The sequence below is a fragment of the Haemaphysalis longicornis genome, unplaced genomic scaffold (assembly GCF_048455015.1).
Source record: "Haemaphysalis longicornis isolate Haplotype H1 unplaced genomic scaffold, Haemaphysalis longicornis Haplotype H1 scaffold_9, whole genome shotgun sequence".
NCBI classification, from domain to species: domain Eukaryota; kingdom Metazoa; phylum Arthropoda; class Arachnida; order Ixodida; family Ixodidae; genus Haemaphysalis; species Haemaphysalis longicornis.
The window spans coordinates 135,267,010-135,279,517 of record NW_027526460.1 but is presented as its reverse complement, the minus strand read 5'-3'; positions in this window follow the sequence as shown (position 1 = coordinate 135,279,517).

The following is a 12,508-nucleotide window of genomic DNA, read 5'->3' as shown; positions in this document are numbered from 1 at the left end:
CGCCTTCCCGCTTCGCCGTATCACACCTTACGGTAGAAGATATAACTAAAAAAATTTTTACATGCCCCCAAAATGTCGAAGCTGTTCGCGCCTGTTTCGATATAGAAACTAATTTATCCAAATAACCTGCCGAATAAGGTCGACTTATCGTTGCACCTCGTTATGTGCTTGTGGCACTCGAGTAGAGGTCGAGGACAGGTTGCTGAGAACTGCAATTTGGATTAATGCTGACATGGCAGGGTCAACAATGCTATAATTTCTCCAGTGCACACGTCAATCTCTGTTCGTCTTGCTAACCTTAAAAATGAGACAGTCTGGAACACTTATCGGCCAAGCACACGAGTCGGCTCGCCGTTCCAACGTCTCTGACACGGCTGTCACCTAGCACAGAGAACAAACAGCGAATAAACCAAGTTTTTTTACGCAGCACTAGAAAGAAGAGTTTACAGTGGCCGTTGCTAACGGAAATATAGCCAAACTTTCTTTTTTTTTCTCCTTTGAATGCTCGACCACCCTGGCCATCTGTATCTAACGCGATACCATCCTCCGGTACGCCCTGGGCAACCACCAGGGCATCGTAAGTCACATCTACTGCACCTGTGCACGTCACTGCACCGTATCTTCACCAAAATGAACGGCTCTGTAACTCAGTGGCGACTGGGACTTACCACAGCGCCAATAACCAGACGAGGGCGCTTGCAAAGAACATAACAAAACATTCATTCTCGAACGACCACAATGCCAGCAAACATGTCAAGACAACATACTGAATTATTAATGGCAGCCACTCACAACTCAAGGTTACGTGAAATGTACATAAAACTGAGAAGTACCATTTCTAAAAAAATACAAACAGAAGTCCCCACTAAATTTTCACCGTGATGAGGTGGTGTCCGCAGGGCGTCGTGGGTTCTGGCAATGATGCGAGATGAGGTGTAACGAGGTGACGAGGCGTGCCGGCACTTCGACGACAAAGGCGCACCCGCACCCCCACCCGTGCCGAGCAGCACCCGTCTGCTCAGCACCCACTCACGACCGGGTGCCAGGTTACAGCAGGCAGTAGGCAGCAGGCAACTGGCAACTGCCAGTAAACGACGTGCAGGAGGCAGCCGGTCGTCCAAGGACGGGGCCCGCTAAAGTTGCGTGCCTACCACGAGTCAGGAGTCGCACTTCGGCAACAGCGTACCAAGGCGCGTGCACGGGTCCCGAAACCCGGTGAGCTTCAGGTCTTTCACACGGACGTCGCGCTCCTTAGTCCTGCATCTTCCACTACTCCGGGCGTTCTTTAGTTCCAATCCGGCCTCCCCCGCTCGATACATATGTGGTGCAGGCTGCGAACCTCTTTCCCTCTCACACTCATTCACTCACTCCCGCGCTTCTTTCTTGTGGCCGCCTCTCATAGACCCCTCTCGTCCCCTCATGTGGCTTTCTACCTCTTCTTTCTCGGCGCAACCACAGTGAGGGCAGTCCCCGCACCCCGCATTTGTGCCACGAGCACTCTGAGGGCATGTTTCGGCCTCGCTGTCGTCATCGTCGAAATGAGCGTCTCACCTGACAGGCTTCCAAGTAAGCGCGGAAGAGAGAGAGAGAGAAAGGGACTTTATTTAAGCCCAAACAGGTCGAAGAGAGGGAGTGATAGGGAGGACGTCACCTGGCCTTCTCCGTTAGATGGCGGCCATGAGCCTGTGGACTCTACCAAGCATCTTCCGTCAGTTGGACGATTAGTTGCTGTGAGTCGGGGTGAGAGCTGAACAAAACGGCCTCCCATTGTTCGTGAGTCCGGATGTTTAGTTATCTATCACGTAAGTGAGGTTTATGTGGGCCTGCCCATGTGATGTGTTGAAGTGTGGCACTGTCTGCACACCACTTGCATCTGTCGGAACATGTGTCTGGGAAATATCGGTTGTAGTTAAGGGGATTGGGGAAGATGGTTGGCTCTATTCGCCTGCACGCCACCCAATGCCATCTGTTGAGGGAAAAGCGTGGGGAGGGTTCTTGAGGCGGCTGGGCAAGTAAACGGGGAAACTCGTTTCTCTGGTAACATTGTTGTAGAGGGGAGCAGGTTCCCGCTCAATATTACAGACAGTAGTGATAAGTAGACAGCACTGAGTTCGATCACATGCCATTGTGGATCGAGGTCGTGATTCCTGTTTAAAGAAGGCATGCCGGTGTGTCATGAACCTCAACCGGGAATTGAATGATTTTACCTTCCACTCCCGAGAAATAACACCACACCATTCGTTGCACAGGTCAATAAGCTGTGTGTTTGTGTTTGCGCACGACTGTACGTGTGATGCACCAGCATTTTACCATCACATTATTCAATCCTTCTACGAGTTCCCTCGGAAATGAAAGGACATAAGTAGAAAACAGCGCGAAGACACAATTACACAAGAGGAAGAAAGACAAAAACACGGTGGTGTTCGCCTGTTCGTACTGTTTCCAGTTATGGCATACCCACCCGCCAATGTCTCTTTCCTTAGAAGTTAAGTGAACTCTCAGTTTCCAAAGAAAAGGTAAAGTTTCATGCTGAAGTGTTACAGCGCAAACAGACGGACAGCGTAAAGATGCACGAGACGGACGCTGACTCGATACTAGTTTTGTATTCAGGAGCACAAATATATTGCCCCAAACTGGGTTTGTTTATTTATGTTTTGTTTTTGCCGACCGGCTGAGATGGGCTGAGTCATCTGTGTTATCCCTGGGCCAAGTGAAGGGCGTGTTCCAATCTTTATGCCGCACTTGTTATCTCATTTGATAGGGAGAGTGTTTGGAAGTAACGTCACCAGCCTGGAGTAATCTTCCTTGATCTACAGTGTTCTGGATGTAATTCGACAGTTTGAGAAACACTCGAGCCGGGAGATGAATTACCGTAGAGCAGATGCCACGGTATTCGATCCGCCGACACTCGCCTGCGCACGTCACTTTGTTGACTGCTGCTTCGCCTCCTCTTCATTCCTTGAGTTTTTAGGGGAGCACAAGTTCGCTCCTATAAACCTGTTTTCCCTCCAAGACAACTGCGTCGTCTTTGGCTTCGTGACAGTATAACCTACATGTACAACCACCCAATTTTGTTAATAATTTTCAGTAGCATCGTCTCGCGGCTGGGTCAGCGCCTTATGACGGTAGACAGCGGCGAAACCAGCGAGGATGGTTCGGACAGTTGGCATGCGCAGAACTGACCCGCCAGTGCAACCGTCGTCTGTTAGGCTGTTCCCTCAAGCACGAAGCAACCCCTTCTCCTTCGAAAGAAAGTTTGACATGCACCTAAATGCAGCCGTAGGACTGGATTTAGGTGGATGTCAAACTTTCCTTCGTAGAATCTTACTCCACCTTAGGATTCCCCTAAATCTGATCGATCAACCCTTTCCCCATATAATCAGCTGGCCATCATCATTGCAGGGCGGTGAAAGCGATTTCAAGGGCGACTTGTTCATGGCGAAGCGGCTGATAAGCAGAGGAAAGGGGTTGTGTCCTGCTTTCCGGGACAGCCGTGCAGACGACGGTTGCACTGGTGGGTCAGTTATGCGCATGCGCAGTACCCTCACTTGTTCGCCGCTTTTTAACGTGATAAGGCGCTGACCCCCCCGCTGGTCGATGCTAGCGCGCCATTCTTAAAAATTGGCGGCTGTACAATCTGCTGTAGTCGAAACACAAACAAACGCGTTAGGTAAACCCGGAATAAAGGAATCAAAAGCGCTCACGTGGCTACAATGTGTCGAGACACGCCTTTTCCTCCTCGCATAGCGTCAAAGAAGGCTGGCTTACACACTTGTCGAGATTCTTGTTTTTATAAAACAATTCAACAACTCCTCCTGTGCACTGTTCCTTATGGGTGAACAAAATGTTGTGTTTATCAAAACACGGCGTGCAGCCGCATGCTAGGCAGTGCGCTGATTGGCAGGACCAGTGGACGCGAGAAGTGGTTGAACCGCATCATACAAACAAGAATCTGAACATGCGTGTAAGCCAGCTATCTTTAACGCTGTACGAGGAGGAAACGGCGTTTCTAGACGCGTCCGCGCCATGTGAGCGGTTCTGATGCCTTGCTTCCTGTTTTATCTTACGTTTCGATTTTTTTTTGCGCACGATAAAGATCCCCAGGTGGTCAAAATTAATCCGGAGCCCTCCACTACGGCGCGCCTCATCGCCTGCGTTGCGTCGGCGCGTTAAACCCCACAATCAATCAATCAATCGTTTCGATTTTGTTTGTGTTTCCACTAAACTACGTGTATATATCCGTGCTGCTCCTCTTCAATACAATACGATGTCCGAGTCAGCGCCCGTTTCGCGCTTTCTTCCTCCGCCCTTCGTCTACTTGCGCTGTAACACTTCAACGTAAACACCCACCAACTCGTCCAATGTTCCATTAGGTAAAGCTTCATTTTCCCTTCGGTTAGCTACACAACCCGTTTAACCACTTTGACAACATCGATCGAAACATTCCGATACTTCGTCACCGAAAACAAAAGGAAACAGGCGTCTACCGTCCTCACTGTCGACGACCATCCACTTCCCCGTGATCTAAATATCTTAAATTTCGGCTTCACACGGCAAGATGGGAGTAGCAGCGTCCGGACCACAATACTATAGATATATAATCAAAGACATTAAGCTCGCCGAGAAGGTGCCGCGCCGAACAATTGACCACGGCAAAGGCCTCAAAGAACACAAACGTCGCCAGATGATGAGTGCCACTATCTTTTTACTCGTTCCAAACACATGGTTTTAACTAGAGCAACAATAAACTGAATACCCCCCACTGGAAATGTGTGCGAACGCTCGGAGCTCTGTGTGCCTTCGCACTCCACAAACTGTTCATCGCACACAATGGCCTTCCTTTCTTAGAGACACGACAGCCGCGAATATAGCTGCACGATTCCCCAAAGACCGCAGCACGCTGTGTGATTGGGTTTCAGATGTGCCAGCAGTCTTCCCTGTGCCAAGGACCTCGACCATTGCAATCGATCCCCTGCGTCCTGGTCACCTCATCGTCAGCCGCACAAACCCGACATAGGACAATGGTAGGCGTCATCTGAGCCCTCCAAGCTTCCAGCTCGTCGCAAATAACGCATTGCCCATGAAGAGAATACAAACATGAAATGATAATTTTGGGTGCAAGAGAGAGCTGGAGGTTTCATTTTTCTTTAGCTTTTTTATCATTTTTTGCGCTGCATGCTTATGAGTGTTTAAAGTTCCTTCAAGTTTCTTTCTCCGTAGCAGAACGTCTGCACCACTTGTGAGCTGAGCACAGCTACTAAACTAAAGCCAGAGTGAAATGATTTCTCAAGAAAGGAGAAATGTGAACTGAGTGTTTTTTTTTTTTACTTATGATCCCTTTCGGGAGTGATATATTGGTGCTGACGGATTGCATAGGAAATATTGATTAGTCACGCCCACCATTCTGGCTCAGTGGCTGCGCCGCTGAGTCACGTGGTCAGTAGTCCGTTTCGCAACATTATTTCTTTTATACAAGTGCCATTTACATATGTTAGATTTTGGAGACCCCGGCACATGGTAAGAAAAGTCTCCAGCCATTTGCTATCACGTGTCTCATTGCCCAGACTACGCATTCGAGACCAACGGCCCGCGCGTTCAGGTTAATTTACAAGAAGACGTTGTTGGCGCACCTTGGGAATAAAGCGGGCGTTTATTTAAGACAGCACATTAAACTCAGAATGAGTAAGCTAGCCGCGCCAGTACTCTTTGGGCTAAAGAGGAAGGAGAATGATTCCTCTGCGTGACCGCAACATAACAAGGGTTCGCAAGCTTCAGACCTACGAGCACCGGCAACCCATCCAACAGACTTCTAGTTAGAGCCCCAATTCGCGCCTACTTCTTTTGAACATTTTATCCTACCAAGCATAAAGTGATAAAGCGACCTAGCAACGGTTGCGCATAATCGTCAGAGCGTGCTGACAAGATCCACTTGTACCTTGACTCAAATCTATATAAACCAACTTGTTCACAATACCACGAGCATCGCATCTCCTTAAACAGGATCGTAAGAAATGCTCCAAGCTTAATTAGTTACTCCTTTGGCTATCTAAAGGGCATTACAGATTTCCCAATCTTGTGCTATGGTTCGAAGGCTCATGTTTTCAGCAACAAAACTTTTAAAACTATCATTCGCTGCTCAAAGCACACATCCGGTTAATAACGGCAGAAATGGGAGTGTTTATGGATCATGTGCAATGATCACCAGATAAAGACGGTCTCTTTTCAAAGATAAACTGGCACATTTATTTTGCCGCTATTCTCTGTTAAGTCAAGTGTGTTCTAGCCCCAGTACGCCGGGGTTCAACGCAGCACGCGGAGCCTACACAACAGGAAGGAACGCCTGTCCCGATATGTTCAGCACGTAGGACTAACCAACCGCTGGTCTCACCATTAGCGCCCAGCACGTCTATTAAAGCGGCAATAACGCAAAAAAATTGCATCATGTTTTTTTTTTTTGCGATACTTAGCTAGTGAACTACTTATTACCTGTAGGAACCTCATTTGCTTCAGCGTTTGACGGTTGTTTAATTAGATGCATTTTCAATGCAGCCAGTCGCAGTTTCGGTTTCAGCGGATGCTGACCACGTGACCGTCGGAGGGATATCACAGAGCAGAGCCGCCGTAGCACTGTGGAATCGGCGTCGCCGGCAATTTCTACGAATTCCCCCACGTACTGATCTCATGAGCCGTTTAATTTAAAAGCTACCGTGGACGGGACGCAGGCATTGCGAGTGCAAATGCTGCCGCGGATAGAGAACGATGCGCAACGCTCGAGACAGTGGGTGGCAAGAAGCGTGCTTAGAGCAGCCGGCCTGTCTGCCTGCAGGTCCGCCTACAGATGTGTTCGGCTTAGTACTGCGGCGGATATTCGATTGCCGCTCTCGTAAGTGGTGGAGATAACAATTTTTAATGCAACCCGCCATGGCATCATTAACTCCTTTCTCATATAAGCTGCCATGGTTGAGACTTGGGTCCAATTTCGTGCAGCGGTAACAAGCAATCACTCGAGCTACCTGCACCGGCCTGCGTCGCTTCGCGGCCGTGGCCGCCGCCTGCACAGCGACCGTGCGGCTCGCTCAGTGGGCTTTTCGTGTCTCCGGCGCGTTTAGCGTCCAACGTGAATAAAAGTAATAAAAATAGAGGGCCTGGAATCGCTGTAGAACTTTGGTCGCGGCCAGCTGCCCGATGAGCCGACGAAATCACGGCGCCTCCGCCGCCAGCGATGGGATCGTTCGTTCTCGAGAGCAGAAGCTCCGCCCTCCGATTGGAGCGGCGAGCCGCCGAGAAACGCCGGCAGTGCGGATGCGGCAAACAAAAACTCGTGACGTGATTGGATGTTGTTTATTTACAAAATATCTAGGGGGTGTCGATTGCACGAGGTCCCCTGCTGGCTGCTCGGTTGCGTTTCGCACCCTTTAAAATTGATTTTAAATATGTTCTAAGCTGTATTCGCCGCTAATATTTTTCAGATGATGTATGTGTGTTCACACCAGTCCATCTCCGAAGTTATCTCGCCTTCAACATTTTGTCTCAGTACCCCTTTTAGGTTGCTTATGCGAAAAAAATCTTATGTACATGTTACTGCTTTTATGTACTAATAAATCCACAAAATTTTGTTCAGTTGTGACCGCTTGTTGGTTTGCGCTATTGTGAGTGGTACACGGTACAATTAACACCCTGTGTGGTGGCTGTTCCTGGTAATGAACGCCGCAAGAATCTAAATGATTTAGCGTTTCCTTTAGTATAATGCTTTTTGCCGAGGAAACCCATTGTTAGTCTTGGTAGGGGTTAGAAATCATAAAGCTCTCCACGGTTTTACTATGACCGGTTTCTGGAGGGGTACATTGTAAAATACTAAAATGTGCAGCGTTACTTACCGATGTTTCCTCATCAGAATTTACATCAGCCCTTACGTGTTCAGTCATATCGGACAGTTGGATGAAGGGAAAGGTCTTCGGAGAACTGAAAGGAAGTTTCCATTCATAAGTCATGTTGCAGCCTTTCCCTATAAAAATTATGTCCCGTGTAATTCACAAACCATTCCTAGCAAAATATTAGAGCCCATAATGGATATCTAGGGGTAAATCAATGATTCTCAGCACGGTTTTAGGAAGATGCTGCCACGCGAAACGGAGCTTTTTTTTTATCTAACTGAAGATCCACTCGTTAATCCTGATAAATGTTTTGACAGTGATTGTCAGTTTTATTGATTTTCCCAACTCTTGTAGCGCTCTGTTCCGCGTCTTACCAGTATTGCAGCTTAGCAAGCTAAGTATTCACCTAAATGCGCCCTTTTGGAATACAGGCTTCCCTTTTAAGAAAACCCAGTATGTGTTGCTACTGATTGCTTAATATTATCCCGTGCTGGAACGTCTGACGCAACCCAAGTGTAAGTGTTGTGACAATGGCTCTGTTTTGTGTCTATTAACAATTTTCCTTGCTGCACCATTTTCCCCACCTTTAGGTTTTTGCAGGCGGTTTAAGAAAGAATGAAGGGGGTAGAAGAAAAGTGCAAATGTTAACCAGGCTTGCAATGACTTAAGAGGCTTCAAAGGGCCTAGATTCCTGTCCGGCAAGTAGGAAATTAGAAAGTGGGTACATAAGAGCGAACATAAAAAGGAAGCGGAAAGAAACAGAGCGTACAGGTGTGCCCAACGTCAAGCCATTGAACGTTAGAGTTTAGGGATTGTTGCTCGAGTTTTTCGTACTGTAGTCCCTTGTAGAGATTCGTAGTTTGCATGTACCGTAGGTACCTGCACTGACGTATGTACTTGTAGGTGCCTCAGTCAACTTGTGGGCTGATGACGGAGAAGGCCAGCGACGTAAGCTGTGAACCTCACACCACGGCAGCCGGCAGTACAGGGACGCACTCTTAACGAAAGCTGCAGTCTTCCCGATGAAAAACATGAGACGTTTATGAAAAGTGCCTAACAGCTTCCGGTGTGCCGCAAACTTTACACCCGCCACTTGGTGCCACATCGATCGAGTAAAATTAAGCATTTGTGAATGCCACTACTCCTTTAAATTCAACAATAACGTTAACAACTTGTATGTTTAGCGCCAATAATATATAGATGGTATTCGTTGAAAAGTTTAGCGGTCAATTTCTTCGCTTGGCAACACTGGAAACGGCCACAGACATGGCCGATGTGCCACGGACACGGCGCAGCCTGGGCCACTGCGGCCGCACGCCGAAAAAAAAAAGACACCGGCGTGCGTCATCTGCTCCGTTCCAATCCGCTTCTAAACTGTGGCGCCAACAGAGATGTTATTAATCGCACTCACAGTGAACTCCACGCAATATTTTGTGTTCGGCGAAGAGTTCGTAACGTATGGTAACGTAAAACACAGCCATGTGTATCACAGTCGTGCTTAGCACGGACAAGTGCCGCCATCCCGCGGAGCCCCACGTAAGGAGTGACGGCACACCACGGCCGGGCTGGAGGAGCGGCGGGCGCTCCGGCCGTGGGCGCACTCACACGGTTGCATGGAGGAGAAGAGGGGTGCCTGATCTGCGGGACGTGCGCACAACGTCGCCTAGCAACAGACGCTTGGCCACAGATATGGCGGCGCACACTTGGTTGCCTGCATGAATTCTACGCAATGGAATACCGAGGATACAGTTACTTAACGTTCAAAATGCAAATACAATGCGAATATGCGACCGCGGTAACTCTGCTAACAGGTGCACCCATACTGTTAACAGCGGTTCTTTTTATGCGTATATTCATGAAAGTATCTCGGTTTCCATATCGCAAATAATCGATATTAGAAAAACCTACTTCATTAAAATGACTAACCATTCTAATCGCATTCTGGGATATTTTCTTCGCCTAGACACCCTAGCACGTTTCCGAACTGCAATAATAACGGGCCATATTAATCTTTCTCAATCTTTCCTCCTTGTTGTCCTCTTATCGATTCAAAACAACGCAGACCATTTGTTTAATCAAACTACTCCTCACTTTCTATTGAAACCAGCATGGTGAATACATTGAACTCACCTGACCTCCGGTGCGCCCTAAATGTTCACGGCTTTCTATTTTTTTTCAGAAGATTTTCCACTGCAACTCCGTTTTCTGTTTAAAAACAAATTTTAACGACTCTCTTTTGCACGTCGTACGGTTTGGATTACGGTTTAAATGTTAGTGAGCCATCGACAGCCGAAATAATTTCATAGCACTTTAGTTCCCTGAACAAGCAGTGACTGGAACCACAATGACACTGCCATCGCCTCCACCCCGAGCACAAATAATTTAAAACTCATCATCCGTAAAAAATGCTTCAACTCTGGTATTTCCACATTTTCGCTGCTAGGCGCACTCCATCCTGTAACTCATCTGGAGGCAGAGAGTCACTAAATAAACAAGTAAATATAAATAGCTACGAGATCTAAGGCATATCATTTCCAGGCTAAGGAGCACAGACATGAACTGCCCCTACATTTCTTGGGGGGGAGGGGGGCATACCTGTGGATTTAATTTTGCAGACGTGCATAGACGGCAGCCATTCCGAAAGCGACCGTTTTGCACCAGGAGGCGCGGGTTAATTGCGCATTAATCCCACTGTTTATTATGCTGTGTCGGCCTCTGGCGTTGCGCATAACAAAGAACACTGCATGCAACTTACGCAGTTATAAGATGTGTATTCGGTATAAACGAACACTGTGCGTACGGGGTTTTTTTTGTATCTTGGTGTACTCGCAACTGTATTAATATAGACAGGATGTATCAGCGAATCTTTGGTTTTAAACATCAATTTTTAGCAGTCGCTTCTTAGAGGTGATTGAAACTCACTGCCACTTTTCCGTATCAAAAGCACTTATTAAAGGACCCCAACACCAAGTATGGATATTAGAAACTAGTTACACGCTTCATATATGTCTAAATTTTTAAGCGCTATATGAAGCCTGCTTACAGTTGGGCAGAGGAAGAGGGCATCATCAAGCCAATTACGGTCTTAATTGAAAGTACGCCCTGGATTGGTCGTAACGATAGTACCTACAAGTCCCCGCCGAAAAAACACAAGCTAAATAAAAAAAATGGCCGCGTATCTGCTTATTTCGTTGCAAATGTCGTCAAAAGACGATAGTATTTGTAGACATTTGCCTATGAAATGCCCCCTTTGCTTTCCCACTCACCTCTCCCTGTTCCGTCGCGCTCATCCTAAAGTAAACCCACTAAACATTTGCGCAAGGCGATTTGAATTTTCCGCCTTCCACTGCTACAGGCCGGGTTCCTCGATGCCAGCGCTGCAGTACGGCGGAGGCGCGCGTGAATGGAGGCGGCCGACTACAAGGTTTATAGAACCGCGTAGCCGTGCTCCACGTGCATTCCAAGCAGAACGTGGAACCTAGCTAGTGGAACCTTTCGTTGCTGCTGCCGCGTGATTTTTCATATGCCGCCAGTAGGCGGCGGTTTCCTGCACTTGGTGTAGGATATCATTTGCTATCGAAAAACCAAGCATCTATTTTTTCATAAAGGAACACTGTAAATATCCCCTGTGTACTAATTTCCTGTTTTATATTTGCGTAATGTCTTGTTCTTGTTCAACAAAGTTGACAAGTATGAACATATAAACCGGGCTTCGACGTTTACATTTGGCTGTGAGTATATAAGACTATTCCGCAATATCAATTTTAATTTGGCCGGGTGGCTGAATCGAGTCACAGACAGACATACAGACAGACCGAAATTTCTGGGTTTAAGTAGCCCAAGAAAGACTATCGTCTTTAAAACGTGAACACGTGCAAGCTGCCACCCAAATTAAGTAGAGACTCCGCTGAATGATATGTAGTCAAGAGTTCGACGAAAGGTCGTCTGGTCAGGTATTATGTTAAGGACGAAGATGCGGTCACGGACCAAGTCAAGGTGGAAACACAGACATTTCGGAACCGGTACGGGTTCCTTGATCACACTAAGCAGGCAAGAGCCGTAAGTCGTAAGAGCCGTAAGTGACTAACGATGTCACGTAGTCCTCGACTGCAGCACAGAGTGTCCTCTCTGTGAGGATTCGTCGGCGTGTGTGCGTCTAAAGATCACTTAAAGCCGCGTGTGCCCAGTTGGGTGTTTTTAGATGCAAAGCATCTCTTAGTTGACCCTACGTCGTCCCTCGGCGTCCGGCGTCCGCACCTCGCATCCTCGTACCCCATTGTTAAATAAAATGATTGCGCTAAAAAGGACACGGACGGAGTGAGGACAGACACAGACACAACGTGTGTGTCTGTCCTCACTCCGTCCGTGTCCTTTTTAGCGCAATCATTTTATTTAACAATGGAGTACCAACGTGCCCAGGGCGCTATCCTCGTACCCCTCTCCACGCCAGCTATGATAACGCCGCTCTTCTCCTTGCCGCTCCACTCGTCTTGTGCCGGCTCAGGAAGACACCGGCAACACTGTCGATCCAGGAGCCCTAACCAGCTGTGATAACGCCGCTCTCCTCCTCGCCGCTCCGCTCGTCTTGTGCCGGCTCAGGAAGACACCGGCAACACTGTCGCTCCAGGGGCCTT